Source organism: Mastomys coucha, unplaced genomic scaffold (assembly GCF_008632895.1).
Source record: "Mastomys coucha isolate ucsf_1 unplaced genomic scaffold, UCSF_Mcou_1 pScaffold8, whole genome shotgun sequence".
In the NCBI taxonomy this organism is placed as follows: domain Eukaryota; kingdom Metazoa; phylum Chordata; class Mammalia; order Rodentia; family Muridae; genus Mastomys; species Mastomys coucha.
The window spans coordinates 53,078,967-53,097,536 of record NW_022196914.1 but is presented as its reverse complement, the minus strand read 5'-3'; the positions used below and the strand labels follow the sequence as shown (position 1 = coordinate 53,097,536).

Sequence of the window (18,570 nt, the reverse complement as noted above, 5' to 3'; positions counted from 1 at the left end):
CCTGCAACTCGAGCTTTGGGAGATCTTACATCTCTGATCTTCATGGGCACCTGCACTCACATGCACAAACCCACATGCAATATCCTAGTTAGTTTTCTGTTGTGGGATCAAACAACATAACCAAAAGCTACTTGGGGAAGCAGGGGCTTATTTCATCTTACAGGTCTCCAGTCACACTCCATCTTTTAAAAAGTCAGGGCAGAAGCCTGGAGGCGGGAACTAAAGCAGAGTAAGCTACGTGCTTACTGGCTTAATCTCATGGCTTATGCAGGTCAGCCCAGAGGTAGCACTGCCCACGGTGAGCTGCACCACCCCATTCCAATCATTAATCAAGAAAATGAGAAAATGACCCAAAGACTTGCCTACAGGCCAATCTGAAGGAAGCAATGTCTCAATTGAGATTCTAGGTATGGGTCAATTTGACAAAAACCAACTACTACATGTTTACATGCTAACGTACGTACACACACACACACACACACACACCATTAAAAATAATAAAAACTGGAGCATGGTGGCACATGCCTTTAAGCTTAGCACTTGGAAGGTAAAAGCAGACAGATTTCTCTGACTTTGAGGCTAACGTTATCTAAATAGCAAGTTCTAAGGCTACACAAAGTAAGACTTTGTCTCAAAACAAACAAACAAAAAACAGCAACAACAATATTTTTTTTAAGTAAGAAAGCTGATCCATTGCAGCAGGTTAACCTTGTCAACACAACAGAGGCAAGAAAAGCCACTGCGAGCCTACAATGGGACTAGACCTGAGTATCAGATGCTGAGTGTACAACGTTCACTCTAAGGAATACATGTAAGATTTTAAATGGTGTAAGTATTAAGAGACTGCAAGATTTAACCCTTCATTTGGGCTCTTAACATTTTATCTAAAGGAAATTATGTAAGAGATCTTCAAGACAAGCAAAAACAGGAAAAAGAGATGTTTTATACATACTTCACCAAAATAATTCACTTTTCTGTTCCAAGTAATATCATAAAAAAAGACAACAAACAAAAGAAAGTATTCAAAGCTCAGGCACCTCAGAGGGACATCCCTGGAATCTGAAATATGTGAAGATCTCCTGAAACTCAGAACCAGGGAAAGGATCCAATCAAGCATTGCTCAAGAAAAGGTATGAATGTCCAATAGGCTCATGAAAAGACACTCAGCATTCTGAATCATTAGTTCTGTGCCGGGAACGACAGTCACAGGTTAGTGACACACAGGTTGTGAATGAATTCACAGACTTAGAGGCAAAGCTGCAGCTGGAGTGATCTCAGGGGAGGGATGGCTCTATTAGGAGGCAGGGAGACACTTTTCACAGTGCTAAGGAAAGGGGGTGGGCCTTATTGGGTTGACAGCTGTTTAGGACTCACATCTAGATGGATAGGATGACATCTAATCTTTTGTTTTAAGGCAAAAGCAGCTGAAACATAAGTTCTCCAGTGTTCATTCTCCCTCCTTAGGATCAGCTGCCTATACAATGTGCAGCACAGTATCCAACCCCTGATAGTCTGAGCATACTCACAACAGACTGGAATTCTCTGCAATGTTGTCTAGTCAGACTACAGCCAGGCTTGTTTAAGGTCAGCTCTTCTGGCCCTGCTCAGTTCTTGCTCTGAGCCATTAGCAGGGAATAGGCAATCAGGGAAGCAGTCACTAAAAAGAGACCATGGAGGAACACTGCTTACTGGCTTTATCTCAAGGCTTGCTCAGGACAACCCGGGACCACCTGCCCACATAGCAGCAGGACTATAAAAAGAGACAACACCCCGCTTTGCAGCTGGTAAGCACCTCTCTTGCCTTCATTATCTCCCTGGGCCAAGGACCATCTGGGCCAGCTAGGAGATGAAGTAAGAGAGGGGAGAAGATGATTAAGAAAAAATGGAGGATCGAAGAGTCGAGAGTCCAGGGGCACTATAAAAGGCCAGCTCAGGACTGCTAGATGGTCTACCAGCTCTGGTGACCCTGTTCTTGCCAACTTGGTGCTTCTTGCTTCAGTAAACACCTGTCTTCTCCTCTGCTGAGTCTCTAACAGTCCCTAGGTTTCAATTCTTTATTGTACTCTGGGAAGACACCTGGGCAGCCAGCCCACGCACCAACACTTCTGGTACCCACACTCCTGTTACAAGAACAGCCTGTTGTGAAGCAAAGGTAGTCTTGTTGTGAGGTTAGAAGAGCCCAACGCAGCCTCTCATCCGAGAGTGGGGTTTATAGTAAGAAGGTAATCAAAGCCAAAGGCGGTATCAGTACCAGTTCATACCACTAGGATGCCCTATCCATTTAAGGGCACACAGGAAGGATCTGTACAAGTCAGAGCCCTCAGACAAGGGTAGTTGAGACCTGAAAAATAGCAACCTCCTTCCAGCTTGATGGCTCCCAAAGGGTTAAGTTTGATGAGTCAGCATTTCTACTCCTAAATATGGACTTGAAAGAAATAAGAGCACATTTGTACACAAAGTTGTAGGGAAAATATTGAAAACAGCATTATTTAAAACAATCAAAATGCCACCCAGGTGGTAGCATACCTGTAACCTCAGCAGACTGGAGGCAGAGGCACACAAGGCCTGCAATGCTTGTGTCGCACTGTTAGAGACTCAGCAGAGGGGAAGACAGGTGTTTATTGAAGGGGTTGGATACTGTGCTGACATTGTATAGGCAGCTGATCCTAAGGAGGGAGAATGAACACTGGAGAACTTATGTTTCAGCTGCTTTTGCCTTAAAACAAAAGATTAGATGTCATCCTATCCATCTAGATGTGAGTCCTAAACAGCTGTCAACCCAATAAGGCCCACCCCCTTTCCTTAGCACTGTGAAAAGTGTCTCCCTGTCTCCTAATAGAGCCATCCCTCCCCTGAGATCACTCCAGCTGCAGCTTTGCCTCTAAGTCTGTGAATTCATTCACAACCTGTGTGTCACTAACCTGTGACTGTCGTTCCCGGCACAGAACTAATGATTCAGAATGCTGAGTGTCTTTTCATGAGCCTATTGGACATTCGTACCTTTTCTTGAGCAATGCTTGATTGGATCCTTTCTATGCAGCACATGCTGGTGTCGAATTTGAGGTTTACTTTCCTAGTATATAAATACAAAGCTGTAGGCCAGCCTGGGCTACAGAACAAAACCCAGCCTCAAACAGTATGCAACAGTAGGAATAACTGAAATGATCTCTGACAGGTGGACAGATATGGTATTCTTCATAGAAAGAAATGCGTGAATGCAGACAGCATACACACTGAGAAACAGTGGGAGAAGGCCACATGTGAGATGGCCCCCTTCACACAAAAGGGACAGAGAATAGATAAAGCCATAAAGATAGCAGGTGGCTTAGTGACTGCCAGGACTCTGAGTGAGAAACTGGCATTAAGATGTAGAAGTTCAGAGTGTGTAATGACTGCACAGCCTCAAATGTTCCAAAACAGAGACATCCAATTGTGCATGCACTTCAAGCAGACAGGCCTAATGATACATAAACACCACCTCAATATAACTTTCTTAAAGGGTACTTTTTAAATTAATTAATTTTATTAATTATATGTTTTTATATAACTTTTAAAATAAATTTTTATATAATTTATATATTTATATTATATATCATATTATGCCAGGGGCCATAGTTCATGTGTAAAGGTAAAAAGGACACTTTTGGAAGTCAATTCTCTCCTCTACCATGTAGGTTCTGGGGATCAAACTCAGGTTGTCTGGGTTGGCAGCTCTTGCCCACTGAGCTACCTTCATAAGCTCTCGGTAAAATGTTTTAAAAATCATCGTAAGTTTTAATTGAGTATGGTGGTATATTCATACCCAAGCACCTGGGAGATGTAGGGAGGATCAGAAGTTCAGGGTCATCAACAACTACACAGAAGTGCAAGGTTAGCCTAGGCTCTATGAGGTCGTCTCAAAAACAAAACAACAAAATGTTGGGAGTCGGAGTTTCATAAAGGCCTGAGCATGAGGGCTAAACTAGGAAAGAGAAGCACTCGGGACAGACAGACAAACCTCTGAGCATGACAGCAGGCTTTTCAGTGAAGCTTAGCAGAAAGAAAGTAAGATATAACTCCTGAGGCCTAAAACCTGGAGTGATGGCTCAGCATTAATATTACTTGTTGCTCTTGCCAAAGATCTGGGTTCAATTCTCAGGACCTATCTGGTGACTCACAGGTACCTGTAACTCCAGTTCCGAGGATCCCACACCTTCTTCTGACCCCTGGGAGTATCAGGTATGCACATGGTACACAGGCATACACTCAAGCAATACACACTATTATAAAAATAATTAAAATTAATTTTTTCATTAATATTTGTCATTTTTATACATGTTTGTCTGTGTTGTCTATGTGAATGTATACTCACATAAACGTGCAGTTCTCCGGAAAGCCAAGGAATGTCCGATGCCGCAGAGCTGGAGTTACAGTTGGTTCTGAGCTGCCTAACCTGAATATTGATAACCAGAACTGAACTCTGGTCCTCCGGAACATCAAGAAGCAGCCTTAACCACTGAACCACCTCTCCAGCCACCTTCCATCACCACATCTTTCAAAAGTAAAACCTAATCTATCATCATCCTGGCTTTGTTTTTTTGTTTTTTGTTTTTGTTGTTTTTTCTTTTTTTGTTTTGTTTTGTTTTGTTTTTTAGAAAAAATATGTTTTGGGTCCAGCAAGATAGATCTGCAGCAAAAAATGTGTGCTTTGCTGCATTCCAGGTCCCCAAACCCACAGTGGAAGGCAAGAACCCACTCAGAAAAGCTGTTTTCCAACCAGCACATGTGCACCCTGGCGTGTGTACACCTGCACTCTCACACACACAGGATTCACACATGCACGCACACATACTACCACCACCACCACCACCACCACCACCAATACAACTATAAAAGCTTCTAGCCGGGCAGTGGTAGCACACGCCTTTAATCCCAGTACTCGGGAGGCAAGTAGATTTCTGAGTTCAAGGCCAGCCTGGTCTGCAGAGTGAGTTCCAGGACAGCCAGGGCTACACAGAGAAACCCTGTCTCCAGAAAAAAAAAATAAAGCTGCTTAGTTATTTGGTTGGATATTTCTGCTCAAGAGCGAAGTAGAAGTTAGGCATTTGTCCAATTCCACTTTAAGAATATGGAGTGTTTCTGAACACCTGTTAGTTTAAGCAGGAACAAAGTGCCCCCAAAGGCAAATTCCTAACACTTCGGGGGCTGAAAGTGCTTCATGTTCCTGAAGTCATAAGCCTGCTGTAAAATGCCTTATAAAGTTTACATAAAGTGTTTTATGTGCTTTATGGATCTTTCAACATTCAGTTTTCTTAAGAGCACACATTGAAATGGCTCAGTCTTGGCACTGAAGCTCCCAAGTCTGTTTTTTCACCCTACACCAAAACAGCCCTGGGAGTGATATTGCTAATAAGCCACAGACCAGCTGGAATCCAGACAAGGAGATCTGACAGCTTAGTTATCATCTTAACACCCACTGCTATGGGTGGCACACTCCTTTTCTGTAGTTCTATTTACATCTCAGAATTTCAGAAAAAAAAACACTCCATTTACATATGTAAATTGTGGCACACAGATAAAAATAAGTACCAGCACACAGTTGTACCAGATGTGCAGCCAGACATCTGCGTTTCAGTCCTAAACAAAAGTGGGTTAGCTCTGTTATGGTCACACCCACTTTCTAAATGCTTCATGCACCACCCCCTCCTACGCTCCCTGACTCTCCAAGGACAGGGACATCAATATTAGTATCAAAATCAAAGTAATCCTGAGAAATGCAATGATATAAGATGCCAAATTTTACTCATGTGGCTTTGCTGAAACAAGATTTGAAAATTTTAAAAAGCAACCAACACGTGTTCAAGATGAACCTAGACAGCATAGCAAACTGTCAAGTGACAACCTAATGTCCAGACATGACTGCCTCCCCTCTGACCTCCTCTACTGATCCTCCGCAGTGACCACTGCTGCCAGACACCTCCCAGAAATGTTCGAGCTCACACAAACACAAACTAGAACTGAACATATGACAACCAGATACACATGGATTCACCATGGTCTGTTCTTCAACTCTCTTCCCCCAAAGGAGGAAAAGAATCTTACTTAACACTTTACTTATCCATCTCTTCCTCTCTGCACACCCAGGCTGGGTGAACTTGTAGAAATCCTCCTCTTTCTGACTCTGCCTCCCGAGTACTGGCATAACAGGAGTGAACGACTGCATCTACCTTAGAATAGATAGATTTTTCATGAGCTCTAGAGTTTGTATGCAAGTTGCTAATTTTCATTCTCCAGAGACTCAGAAAAAAAGAAAAAGAAAAAGAAAGAGAAAAAGAAAAGAGAGGAAAAAAAGGCAAGGGATTGGAAGAACAGAGGAAGAGAAAGGAGTTTTTCCCCTTGGGAACATGCTACAGCCACACAGGAAGGACTGAGGAGCAGCAGTGTGCTTCTCAAGCAGTCCACTGTCTTTCACATCACCCCTGGGGTAAGAATGGTTTGAGACCCGTCCACTGGATCACTTGCTTGCAAGAAACTTCCATGAGCAGGAGCCCTTACCCACCCCCCACCCCATCACCATAAGGAAATAATTTACTGCCTCATGCTTTTCAAAGCCTCCAGCAAGAAGCCACTGCTGGGCAAAACGATTTGCATAAAGTTCCTCATTGGTTACCCAACCCTGCTGAAGTGGCCTAATCTCTCTTACTCAGCAACCTGCCACTTTCCCAAAGCACATCTCAGGTTATGGAAGTATTTTTAAAGACCGTTTTCTGTTAAATCTTGTGATCCACATACAGGGTATAATTTTGTGGAACAACAACAACAAAATAAGCAACTTCTTAGGACTTTAAAAGGCAATTTATGAGAGTTTAAAGACAAAAAGCATAAGCCTCATTTATTACAGAAAAATACAGCATGAAAAAAAAACAATTCAAGACTTAAAACACAATTATGTTTAAAATCTGTAGCCATGAACTTTGCTGGGTTGCTCTGAAAAAAAGCCTGATACCCAGCCACTGAGTCTCAAGATGTACTGTGTACTTTATGCCCTGCAGGAGGGGAGCAGAGATAGCCTGGCAGCTGTTGTCCTTTGAAGAGGCCCTGCTGGGAGCCTTAGTTACTGGAGAAGGGTCCACATCTTTCTGACTCCTGAAGACCTTGTGGCCTCCCAGACTCTATCTCCTATAACAGTCATAACTCAGTGCCTGGAGACTCAGGCCATACTCCCACCAGGACCTGGGTAGTAATGGGTTTCTGAGAGTAGCCTCTCAGCCCAGAGCACAACCCCCCTATGGTGTGTCCCGACTTTGTGGATCAGGTGGACACTAAAACTGTACATACAGCAGGACTCACGGCCAAACAGGGAGTTGTGATTTAAGAGTTAGAGACTATAAAGGAAAACTCCTGGAAAGAAGCTGTGTTTACAAAGACTGTTTACAACTGCAATGATGTAGAGAGGCTTGAACATCGCAGGTCCAGAGGCCCAATTATGTCATCTTGGGTAATTTCAGCTCCCAACACTCATTGCTCACCCACCTCTGTGTCTGATCTGAACCAACATCTGGTGATTAACAGATTAAAACCTTTTAAATATATTAATTTAGCAGAGCACCAACATCCGCACCCCAAAAGCTACAAATGTCATCAGATAACATCTGAGGTCTAAAGAAACTCTCCCTTCATCTTGCATCACCTTCTTAATTTAAGACTTTCTTCTGTAAAACTATGAAACTGCTCCCAGGACGCAGTAAGGAATTTGTAGTGTCTGAGTTACTCTTCTATTGCTATGAGGAGATATTATAAGCAAGGTTCCTTCTAGAGAAGGTATCTAATTGGGGGCTTGCTTATACTTTCAGAGGGCTAGTCTGTGGTGGTCATGGTAGGGAACCTGGTGGCGGGCAAACTAACTAGCATAGCACTGAAGCAGTAATTGAGAGCTCATAGGATGCTCATGCTGCAGGCAGGGAGAGAAAGACTGCATTGATGTGGACATCTGAAATCTCAAAGGCCACCCCAGTGACACACGTCCTCCAATAAGGTCATATCTCTTCCAACAAGGCCACACCTCCTAATCCTTCCCAAACAGCTCTACTAACTGGAAGACAAACATTCAAACACATGCATTCAAACCACCCCATGGAGTAACCTACTTCCTGGGCCATGGTCACTGAGAATGACTCCAGAATAAACTCTCTCTCTTATTCTCTTTAAGGGGAAAGCTGTATTTTTACATTGACAAGAGCACACCCACCTTATGACTATTATATGGTAATGGCTGTGTCTTTATGCAGGACACAGCTAAGTTTTTCAGTCCTGAGCAGCTAGCTAGCAGGAAGAAGGACTGAGCCAGAGGTCACCAGCAATAAAGAAAAGCTAACTCCAGACTGGAGGATCCTCTCTCTGGAGCTGTTTGCTTAGGACAGTACAAGAAAGCAGCACACAGATGGGTCAGAGGGCCATGTCCTTCCAGCACCAACTTTCTGGGAGTAGCTCCAAAGGAGCCTGCTGGAGCAACCCCAGACCTCACAGCTGAACAGAAGTGTGACTTGAGAGCATCCCTAAGAAGCTGAATGTCCAGGGCTCTCTGCCTAGACCAGACCTCACATCTCAACAAAAAGAAAGCATGCAAGTCCAGAGCCTCCAGGCTTCTCATCCTGTACTTACTTTGAAAGTTCACCAAGTTCCAACAGGGTTTATGCATTAGGGATTATTAGAGCTCAACAGGAAGTGCAGTTTTCTCTGTGAGATGCCAGACACCAGTTGTGCAATCATAGTCAAGATGTACACAATTCAAATGGTGCTGAATCACCAGAACAGACCTGAGCACCAGCCTCCATCCAATGTCAGATGCCCCTCCTCAACCCCAACTCCACAGCGACCCAAGGCTGTAACTTCCAACACCTACTTCTACAAGCACACTAAGTCTTTTTCAAAGTGAAGTGACAATTTTACCATAGTGTAGGTATTCTTAGCAACCTTAGATTTGTAAAATGGTTAACACTATTTTCACCAGGTTCCTTTTTTTAAATAATTATTTTATGTGTATAGATATATTTCTTCCTGCATGTATATCTGTGTACCATTTGCATGCTTAGTGCAGCACACAGACACCAAGAGAGGGTGTCAGACATGCTGGGACTGAGGTTGCATGTGATTGTGAGCCATCCTGTGGGTCCTTGGAATTAAAACCAGGTCTTGTAGAAAAGCAGACAATGCTTTCAATTGCTGAGCCATCTCTTCAATCTCAAGCTTTCTTTTTTAAAAAAATGTGTTAGTGAGAAGGTGATAAGTGTGCCCCATCTGGATTTTTCCCATGAGACTGTGGTTTGTCTTGCAGGGTCTGCATTCATTATATGAGTGCATAGTGTACTGTGCATCTTGTCTGATGTACCATCAATATCCCCAGGGCTCTAAGCCTAGAGTAAGAGACACTACTTATGACCCTTTATAATACACTGTCTAAAAGAAAACAGTGAAATAGATGTTTATTTTACTAAGTTAAATATATGCTACTAAATATATGCTAAAGGTTGTGTGTGTGTGTGTTGTGTGTACACGTATGATGGTGTGTATGCATGTGTGACTGTGTGTGTGTATATGTGTGGTGTGTGTCCATGTGTGACAGTGTGTGTGTATATGTGTGGTGTGTGTCCATGTGTGACAGTGTGTGTGCATGTGTGTGAAAAAATGGGTAGAGGCTGAAAGCTGATGTCAGTTATCTGCCATGGTCACCTTTCACTTTATTCATTGAGGAAGGGGTCTAGTAATTGAACCCAGATAAGCCTCCAGTGATGGGAACTGAATTTATCAGCAGAAAGCAGCCAGCACTCAACTAGTCTGTACTGAACTCATAAGCAAGCAGTCAGAGCAAGAGGGCTTGACTATGCCTGCTCCACCCCGGTTCTTTTGCTCCCTCTCCTCAGGACCCTAGTGTTCCTTATTAGCTTCTCGAAGGCAGGAAGGTAGTGGCTGGGTCCCAGCATCCTTCCCAATCTATTGTGGCTCTCTAAATAGATTTCCTCCTCCAGCATTAATTTCTTTTGCTCTTTTTGTTTCTGAGGGAGTGGCTGAATCTGGTCTATATAAGCCGAAATGGAGGAGCCTGGGAGTGTGAAAAATTAGCACTCATGTTCTATCTAGCTGCCTGGGAAGGAGCTGTCTGGTTCTTCCTAACCATCTCACTAAAGCTGCTTGCAGGGATAAAACAAAAACCTAAGGAAAGCAATTTTTAAATCCATACTTCCATACTTAGGACCAATTTAAGAGACCAGGCTTCAATCAGCTATACCCTGGCCCCTTACCAACAACCTAAAGTTTGTTGTACCCATCACTTGCATGTGCCATCTCTACGTTCAATCCTTGGAATCCACACAGTGAAAGAAGAGAAACAAAACTCGCAGGTTGTTCTCCAAATTACACACACGCACATGCACGCATGCATACATATACACATACATAAAAAATGCATAGCTCTAATCTCCAAGAATATGAATTTTTAGACTATTGCTGGGGGCCTCCTTAGCTACAGGGACTCCATCTTGTATATAGTCTCCATAGCTACATTGTAAAAAACAGCTGAATTCACAGAAATGGCTTCTGGCCCCAGGTGTCCAGATGAACCTAGACCACAATATGCCACCCAGTGCTTCATTGGTTAGTTCTCACCTGGGAGCTCTTCCAACATGCCCATGCCCCTGAAGGAAACCACCCAGGATAAAGAAAGCCATGCGAAATATCAGGTATGAGGTACCCAGTGTACACATGAACTTGACTGGACATCCCTCACCCCTCTTAATATGTGCTTTTCTGTCCTAAAAGATTATTCTGTCAGACCCATCCACCCCCCCAACCCGCCCCACCCCACTGACATGCTTTAGATCCCAAAACCAGTTGGTCTTCCTAACATATATGTTTTTTGAACAAAGATAATTTTGCTGGCTCAAACTTAGTTTTCATAGTAGATTATTTCCAGATTCTCAAACCAATATATTATAAATGAGCTACATATTCACACATAGGTAAAGACTCACAAATTAGGTCAAAAGCAAAATCTGACTATGTGATGTCTATAAGGGACACACTTTTAATAAGGACAAAGAGTTGATGCATGTCAAAGGAATGGTGCAGCCATATATACTAAATGAAAACTTCAAGACAGAGTATTACCAGAGACAAAAGGATCATTTTCCAAAGACAAAAGGATCAATTTAGCCAGGTGGTGGTGGATCACACCTTTAATACCAATACTCGAGGCAGAGGCAAGTGGATCTCTGTGACTTTGAGGCCAGCCTGGTCTGCAGAATAAGTTCCAAGACAGCCAAGAAACCATGACTTGAGAAAACCAAAAAATAAAACAAAACAACAAGAAAAAGAGAAAAAAAAGGGATCAATTTATTAAAGGGATATATTTCTAAATGTGCACATGCCTAATGAAGTTTCAAAATACATTAAGGAAAAAAAGAATTAATGAAAGAGACAGACTCATATTTGGACATTTTAACACCATTTTCTCAATAATTAATAGAATTAGACAAAAAAAGAAAAAAGAAAAACAAAATTCTAGAAAGATGGAAATGTGAGTAACACTATCAACAAATGAGAACACTTAGTAAGTGTATAATGTATGTTCTTTTCAAGAGAACATACAACATTTGCCCAGCTATGACACATTCTGGGCATGAGACAAGAAATCTAAAGGGAATGCAGAAGGACTTGGGGGCATGGCTAGCTAAAACCCTGCATTAAAACCCTGGATTAGATCCATGGGAACACACACATACACCCAAATGCATAAAAAGGACACACACATTAAAAATCAGTAGCAAAACAGCTCTGGAAAATTCCTAAATAACCAGAAATTAAAAACACATTCTCTAAATAACCAGGAGTTCAAAGAAGAAATTATGAAAGAATTTAAAAAAATACTTAGATAATGAAAATACACTATTATCAAATGGAGTGCACTGATACAGTTTTAAATGCATATTTGAGAAAATAATGTTCTAAGCACCTGCCTCACAAAAGTGTAAAAAAGAAATAACAAAGCGGAAGTTAGTAAACACAATGTGAATGGCTGCCACAGCTCTGGTAATTCACACCTGCAATCCTGGCTCTAGGTAGGCTAACACAAAAGGACGGAGAGTCTCAGGCCAGCCTAGGTTACACAGCATGGCCTTATCTCAAAACTAAAAAAAAAAAGGGAAATGAAAGTTGACCACGAAAAGCAAAAAAACCTTATCTTCCACGAGAGTAATAAAGCCAGAGCCAGGCAGATGATCCAGAGGTCTGAACACTAGGAGACAGTGGCAGGATGCCTCATATGAACACTCAGGGCCAGCTCAACAAGTGAAGGGGCCGGCTACAGGACAGCCTGAGTTTTGGGAGGAGAGAACTGCTTCCTACAAGCTGTTCTCTGACCCCACACACGTACCTTCATACAGGTGCCCACGCACACATGAATAAATAAATGTTAAAAAACAAACTCCTTAATTTTGAAAGCTTTGATAAGTTTGTGTTATTGTATCTATAAATCTATTAATTTTAGGTTTCTAAAGAAAGAGCCTGTCTCAAATAAACAAGGACAAGGAATATAATGGTAGGAGACTTGTCTCCTGTATTCAGGGCCCTGGGTTTCCATCTCCAGCATCACAATGGTGATGGTGTTGATAACTATAGCTAATAAACACCCTAGCTAAATTACTCAAGCCACAAAGGGACATAAGTGACCAGTACCAAGAATAATAAGGGGGACATCACTGCACATGTATCAAGCAACCTAACATTTAGAACCAAAAACTAACAGAAGAGATTCTTTTCTTAGGTGGATGGGGCACCTGTCTTTGTGTGCAGGCACAAGAAATTATCAGAGCTGAAGTTACAGGCAGCCATAAGGCAGCTGATGCAGTGCTGGGAGCCAAGAGTGAGTGCCCTTTACTACAGACCCATCTCCCCAGACCCTAACGGAGGGCAAGTATTCAGAAAGAAGACAGGAGAAAAATCAGCAGCCTTTGCTCTCAGGCAGGGTCATACTGGCCCTTCCCACTTCCCTATCTTTACCCCTCAGTACCTGCCTCCTGCAATGCCTCTTCCCCAACAAGCTACTGTGTGCTAGTATCCATCCGTGCATGCTCCTGGCTTGTGACCTCTACATTCCAGCCCCCATGGACCTCCATGGCCAATTCTGGTTCCCAGTGAGGAAGAATCTGTCAAATTCTGCTGCATGTCCCAGACTCCACATTAGAACCTTGACAGTGAATATGTAGTTGGTGACAAATGTGGCCTCTGCTGTAGGAAGGTCCTGCGGCTGGCAGGGCCACTGGTCTAAACAGGACTATTCCATAAACTGCAGCCAAAGAAATTGACATACTGTGTGCATTTATTGTTAATGAATTCTACCATGGTAAAAAGACACCACGTATCTGTTTCTGGCATAGTGGCCTCATAACACTAAGGCAATAGGGTTACAAATCTGAGGCCAACCTGGGCTACAGAGTGAGTTCCAGGACAGCCTGGACTGCTTTGTTAGTTTTTGGGTTTGGTTGTAGACGAGTACATAAAAATAAATTTGATAAAGAAAAGCATAGAATCCAACATAATGCTCCACGGCTTCATAATGGCTGCTCTAACAGTACAGAAGCTCAATGAGATGTATAGGTTTTTATGTGTATGGGAGTGGGGAAGCAATATGCATGGGGAGGTTCCAGGACAACTCGCAGGAGTCAGTTCTCTCCTCCTCCAACCAGAGAGGTCTCAGGAAATGAACTCAGGTCCTCTGGCTTGGCTGCTAGCACTTTACCAAGTGAGCTATCTCATGAGCCCTCGCTCCTTCCTTCCTTCCTTCCTTTCTTCTTTCCTTCCTTTCTTTTGTTCTTTCTTTCTTTAATTTTTTTGGGTAAAATATTCTTGGGCAAGGCTAAGACAAAGCAAAAAGTACAGACTTTCTTATGGGAAACATGTTCAGAGTACATAGACATAGCTGTGCATACAACTGCCAGGCCACATGGAACCCCTCCAACCCGCTCATGTAGACTGATTTACTCTGCATGGTCCTATCAGTAGATCCCCTCTACTCTGAAGACCCTACACAACCCCATCCACCTTTCCTTCCCCAGAGAGCGAAGCTCCAAAGCTGAGGTGCGTAACCCTCCAGGAGCTGTGAAGAAAGCCACCTTAGGAGGGATGTTACCCTAAGAAGCTAAGCACTGATGCACAAGCTGTGGCTAAGTGGGTAAGCGGATAAGCCTTTCATGTATAGTATCCTGGGTATCCAGTGAAGATACACCGGCAAAGTGCTTTAAGGATTCTGTCAGGCCAATGGAGTAAGTCAAATGTGCTCCAGGGTGCTCACAGAACACTAGCAAAGCCATGGATATCTCAGAACCCAAGTCAGACAAGCTTCATTACTATGGTTACAAAGCACTGCTGTTGTTTCTGAGCACACCACGGCAGATCAGGGCATGAAGTTAGGAACAAAACACCAAACTCCTCCTTGGTTCCTGTGACCCAAGATCAGAGCCAATGGGAGAGCCAGCCCTCCATTAAAGTATTAACCGTCCAAGAACAAAAAGCCAGGGGAACTTCCACCAAGACTCTACAAGCTTTGTTTCAAACTGCAATTAGTCAGTCTATAAAAATGTGTAAACAGAAGTCCGGTTTTCCTTCGACTCCTCATCTTCTCATAAACACGGCTCGAGCTAGTATCTGAGCTTGTCCTACTTTTCTCTTGACTAGACACGGTTTCGTGAGGAGCAAAGAATGCTATCTAATCACTTCTTCTGACTGGAACATGACTTCAAACCCACAGCACTTCAAAACTGACTCTGTAATACAAGCCCAGTCCAACTAAGTTTTTCCACAGCAGCTGCTTTCCGAACACTTCAGCAACTTTAATCTTAAGGCAAGCTACAGAAGAAAGGCCAAGAGCAAAAGCCTCCCTCCCTTAAAATGCAGACAGATGGTTTATATAAGCAGACCAAACCACTGGTTGAATTTCCGACACCTACACCGACTACTATGCTGACTTACAGGATTATCATTCATAAGAAAATAAAATAATTATTAATGTATAAACTAGATGCTTAGGTAAGGTTTTACAATGCTCTTTTACTAGGGCTACAGAAGGTCCCTTTTGACCACTTAGAAAGCCTAGTATTTGAGGACAATCACAGTGGCCTACTTTGGTAATCTGACCAATAATACTGCTCTCAACATTCAATCTTAACACTGAACTCGCCGGGCGGTGGTGGCGCACGCCTTTAATCCTAGCACTTGGGAGGCGGAGGCAGGCGGATTTCCGAGTTCGAGGCCAGCCTGGTCTACATAGTGAGTACCAGGACAGCCGGGGTTACAGAGAGAAACCCTGTCTCGAAAAACCAAAAAAAAAAAAAAAAAAACACTGAACTCCACTGACAAACAGCAATATGAAATGAAACTCACCAGCACAGCGGCCAGCCCTGGGGTGATAGCACAGCGGCCTGTCCTGGGTGACAGCACAGCGGCCAGCCCTGGGGTGATAGCACAGCTGCCTGTCCTGGGTGACAGCACAGCGGCCAGCCCTGGGGTGATATGAGGGGACAAGAGCTTTGGTCTTTACGTGAGCCGGACATCACTGCTCAGCTCTGGGATAAGATCAAGGGTACTGGGCAAGGGCATTCATTACATAGGTTTTAACAACTTTTCAATACTAGAAACAGCTTGATCTGGGAAGAAAAAGCAAATGCATATTATGGCTATTTCTACAAGCCTAGCGGCTTGTGTAAGAACCCTTGTTAGTATAACTCCAGAATTTGAGAAGCTGAAGCAATAAGACTGCAGTGAGTTCAAGGCTAGCAGATACACAGATCCATGCCAGCCTCAGTTACAGTTAAGATCCTGTCTGGGAGGGGAAAGATTTTCTGTCATCCCAGCACTAAAAAGCAGAGCCAGGAGGACTGCTACAAATTCATAGCCAGTCTGAGCTAACAGCAAGTAACAGCAAGGAACAGTTACTTTTCTATTGCTGTGAAGAGACATCATGGACAAGGCAACTCTTATGAAAGAAAGCATTTAACTGGAGGCTTGCTTTACAGTTTCAGAGGCTTGGTCCACTGTCATGGCTAAGACTATGGTGCTACGCATGGCACTGAAGCAACAGCTGAGAGCTACATCCTGGTTCATAGACTGAGACGACACTAGGCATGGCTTGGGCTTCTGAAACCTCAAACCCCACCCCCAGTGACACACTTCATCCAACAAAGCTACATCTACTTCAACAATGCCAAACCTCCTAATCCTTCTAATCCTTTCAAATAGTGCCACTCCCTGTTGACTAAGCATTCAAATATATAAGCCTATGGGGACCATTCTTATTCAAACTAACAACATGGGCCAACCAGGGCTACACAGCAAGACTGTGTGTGTGTGTGTGTGTGTGTGTGAAAATGTATCAAAATATTCAGACAACTGGACTTACACAGCTTAGACCACAAGTAGCCATGTCATCAGAATCACTGCCTTACCTTCACTGAGGATTTTAAGGATGATTATATTAAAATACTTGGGGCTGTAGAGATGGCTCAGTGGTTAAGAACACCGATTGCTCTTCCAGAGGTCCTGAGTTCAATTCCCAGCACCCACATGCCCTTTCCTGGTGTGTCTGAAGACAGCAACAGTGTTCTCATATAAATAAAATAAATAAATCTTTAAAAAAAAATACTTGGGCAAGTACTGAGTGAAGTTGATGAGACTCATAGTCTACTCAGTTCCTGATACTGCCTATGGGAAATCTACAGGCAATGTTTACATGGAAAACACCAGTCAGGAAGCAAGCCCTGGGGTAGGGGTGTGACTTTATCTCTTTAGCTCAGAGAGTATTCAGAACCTGTTTTCCATTTCCTCTACACTGGTGGCTCCCCAGCCTCCCGAGCATTCTTTGCACTCTGCTCTGCTAACAAAGACCCAGTCTACAGCCATTTGTAAGCTAGCCCAGGTCAGCTATCATGAAACTCAAGGGAAAAAATGTGAGGGAGCCACCTTCATGCCAAGTATGCAGCTCACCCAGCAACCTTCTTCACTCCCTTACTATGCAAGGGAAGAAAGGCGCAGAGACTTCTCTCTTCAACACTGGAATGTGGCTAAACCCTGCTAAGAAACTGCCTGGTTACCATTCCAGCATCAGCACACTGTGAGCTATACTAGCCCACAGCTCCAACAATAGGGCACTGCCTGACAGCACAGTTGAGACAGTATACAGGCATCCACTGTACACTGCCTGTATTATATGTTAAAAAATGTAAATGACTAGAAAACTAAAAGTGCCACATGCTAGTGATAATAACAGGACTCAAATTTAATATAGCCAAAACAACACTAGGCACAATAAAACAGGAAAGATGTCAAAACAATGAATTGGCTCATTGGGACACTGGTGTGCGCGCGTGCGTGCGTGTGTGTGTGTGTGTGTGTGTGTGTGTGTGTGTGTGTGTGTCAATAAAATAAGCTCAAAGTTAAAGATTGAAAATGACTGAAGTGACCCAGTTTTGCATATTAAGCAAAAATGACTGGATATATTAAATATCAAAACATGGCTCTAAGTAACGATAAGGGATTTTTCTTTTCCTCACTGTTTCACAATACTGCCACATAGTTCAAGAGCCTTGAAAAACTCCTCCAGTGCCAGGCACTTCAGGAGCTGCAGGTTACCGTGCAGACATGGCCAGGTCCAAGAACCACACCACGTACAACCAGTCCCACAAACAGCACAGAAATGACATTAAAAAACCCTGGCCACAAAGATATGCATCTCTTAAGGGAGTTGACCCCAAGTTCCTGAGGAACATGTGCTTTGCCAAGAAGCACAACAAGAAAGGTCTGAAGAAGATGCAGACCAACAATGCAAAGGCAGTGAGTACAGTAGGTGCAGAGGCCATCAAGCCCAAGATGCCACAAACTCACCCAAGCTTGAGAAGAGGATTCGAAGCTACACAGCCAAGGGTCAAAGGCTCTGCCAACCAAAGTCCAAGGTTCAAACCAAGGCAGAGGCTGTAGCTCCAGCTCCAGCCCAGGCTTCCAAAGGTGCCCAGGCCCCTGTGAAGGGCCCATAGAAAAGGCTCCTGCATACACATGGCGGGACTGATGGCTCTGGCAGCATGTGTATAGTAGAGGATTGCAAAGTTGGTCATCAATGGGAGGAGAGGCCCTTGGCCCTGTGAAGGTTCGGTGCCCCAGTGTAGGGGAATGCCAAGGCCAATAAGTGGGAGAGGGTGGGGTAGCAAGTATGGGAAGAGGGGAGGCAACAGAGGTTTGTTCTTGTTGTTTTTGTTTTGTTTTTTTGGAGAGGAAACTGGGAAAGGAGAAATCATATGACATGTAAATAAAGAAAATATCTAATAAAAAAAAGAAAAGAAAAAGAAAAATTCTAAAAAAAAAAAGAAAGAAAAAAATTCCAGAAATGAACACTTCCTAGGTTTTTTAAAAAAAAAAAAAGAAAGGAAAGAGAAAAAGAAAAGAAAAGGCTCCTGCCAGTGTGAAGACAGAGAGACTGCTGTGACACACCTACCCACACAGTTTGCTGATGACCAGTGTCCTATGCTGTTTTTTACAAATAAACTTGAGGCA

The 18,570-nt window shown here is 43.3% G+C and overlaps 1 protein-coding gene across 2 annotated transcripts in view; it reads right to left on the bottom strand.

Moving 5' to 3' along the window:
• The window catches only part of Serinc5 (serine incorporator 5), a 104,328-nt gene that overhangs the window by 75,907 nt on the left and 9,851 nt on the right, over positions 1-18,570 (bottom strand). Inside the window, exon 1 of one of the 2 annotated variants that reach the window (XM_031360739.1) lies at positions 1,527-1,627. The exons of the other annotated variant lie outside the window; for it this stretch is intronic. The gene's annotated coding sequence lies outside the window, so the exon portion shown is untranslated. Of the gene's footprint in view, positions 1-1,526; positions 1,628-18,570 lie in introns of those variants that run through there. 2 annotated transcript variants of the gene reach the window in all.